The sequence below is a fragment of the Temnothorax curvispinosus genome, unplaced genomic scaffold (genome assembly GCF_003070985.1).
Source record: "Temnothorax curvispinosus isolate PA1 unplaced genomic scaffold, ASM307098v1 QBEX01000500.1, whole genome shotgun sequence".
In the NCBI taxonomy this organism is placed as follows: Eukaryota; Metazoa; Arthropoda; class Insecta; order Hymenoptera; family Formicidae; genus Temnothorax; species Temnothorax curvispinosus.
In genome coordinates this window covers 2,245-4,110 of record NW_020210280.1, presented here as the reverse complement: position 1 = coordinate 4,110, position 1,866 = coordinate 2,245, and the positions used below count along the sequence as shown (strand labels likewise).

Genomic DNA, 1,866 nt, shown 5'->3' with positions numbered 1-1,866 from the left:
TCTACCGCGCAATATGGCGCTGATTAGCTTCACTGGCTTTGTTCTCGCTTAAGCTTGGGGCGCTTTCTGCACGATGTCGCCGGTGATCACCTCCTCGTCGTCGGCGGCATCTTGGATCATGCCCTTCGGAAGCTCCGTAAGGCGCATGCACATCGCTGTGTGCTGCACCTCCCACTGGATGGCGTGCCGTCTGAGCACCACTGTTGGCACTCCGTCCTCCATCTTTGCCATCCTGCTCAGTAACGCCACCGGCGCTGGCAATGGCGGCGGCATGCAGATGGCGGCTGGGCGAGTTCTAGCCTCCGGCTGCAAAGTCCACAATGGTGATGAAGACGGAATAGATTTTATACGGAACGGCGGATTCGGCGAAAGAAGCATTCCATTTGCAAGACTTAAAGAATGAGAAGATTAGTCTCACCAGCCTAGCAAAACATGTAGCCCAGGATGTAAAACTCCAAAATAAAAGTTAAGCAAGCCAGTTTGCTTCAAGATGATAACTCCATTGACTGGTTCGACAGCTGTGGGTTATTGTGGACGTCGATCTAATTCAATCTGACAAGGAGCTTCGCTCGTATACTGCTGGACGCATATCGATAGTTGACCGTTACGATGACACATACTAAGCAGACTGCTCGTAAGTCAACCGGAGGAAAGGCGCTCCGGAAACAGTTGGCCACTAAAGCTGCGAGGAAAAGTGCTCCGACCGGTGATATGAAAAAACCTCACTGTTGCCCGACACCGTCGCCCTTTGTGAAATCCGTCATTATCAGAAAAGTACAGAATTATTGATCCGTAAATTGCCATTTCACGAACTCGTCTGTGAAATCGCTCAGGATTTCAAGACTAACCTCCGTTTCCTAAGTTTTGCTGGATGGCTCTCCAAGAAGCTACGAGGCGTACCTTGTAGGTTTTTTCGAAGACACTAACTAGTGCACGCTAAGCGAGTTACCACCATGCCAAAAGATATCCAACTGGCACATCGTATCCATGGCGAGCAAGCTAGACGCAACAAATTTATAAAATAAATAATAGTGTCGAGAGCTGTGGATTATTTGCACGCTTTACTCTGCCTTACTCCGGAGTGACAGAACTGAAGAAGAAGAAAAAAAAGAAGAAAACGATTTGTGCTCTTCATTTATGGCCTTTTGTGGATTTCAAAAATTGTATTTTGAAGAGAATTTAGTTTTTATTCTCAATTTGAAAAAGTATGGAAACCAACGCTTAATCATTATTGGATGTTGCACAAGAATAGATTCAGTCAATTTAAGACTGAGTAACAGTGCTGCAGTGAATGCAAGATATCAATGCGCAAATGCAGATATACATATACAAAATCTGATCAAATGGTACTCCTTTCTTTAAAAAAATAAAAATAACAAAATATAAAGTTATCTTTAAAATTGCTTCAGTATGTGGATAACAAATGTAGAAAAATTTATAAATGTGTATTTGCAGGGGAAAAAATACATTATTTTATAATTGCAATGTGTTTTTGCAAAGAAAATGTAATGTATTACAACATAAATATGTATTACAATATATTTTACATAATGTAATAAAAAAAAAAATGTAAAAGATAGTCATTGATAAGGAGAACAAACTATTATTTGACGAGATACTCAACGCACATTGAATGTATAGACGTATTGTACGTATTTCATATTAGATTTTCTAGGATATTAAAAAAAGCAAAAATGAAAGTTTTGTCCTTTAAAAGATGGTTTTTTTAATTACTTTACATTATTTTGTCCATAAAATTATACTTTTAAATAGAATTAACTAGACATTCTTTAAATAGAATATTTCCCTTGGCAAAGTCGAAAAGCATTCCCTATTTTATGGCCACTGTATAAAAAAATGTGAAAG

General features: G+C 39.4%; 1 pseudogene; it reads left to right on the top strand.

Annotated features, from left to right (window-relative positions):
* Positions 1 to 609: 609 nt before the first annotated feature.
* Positions 610 to 1,025, top strand: LOC112454519 (annotated as a pseudogene).
* The last annotated feature ends 841 nt before the right edge of the window (positions 1,026 to 1,866 follow it).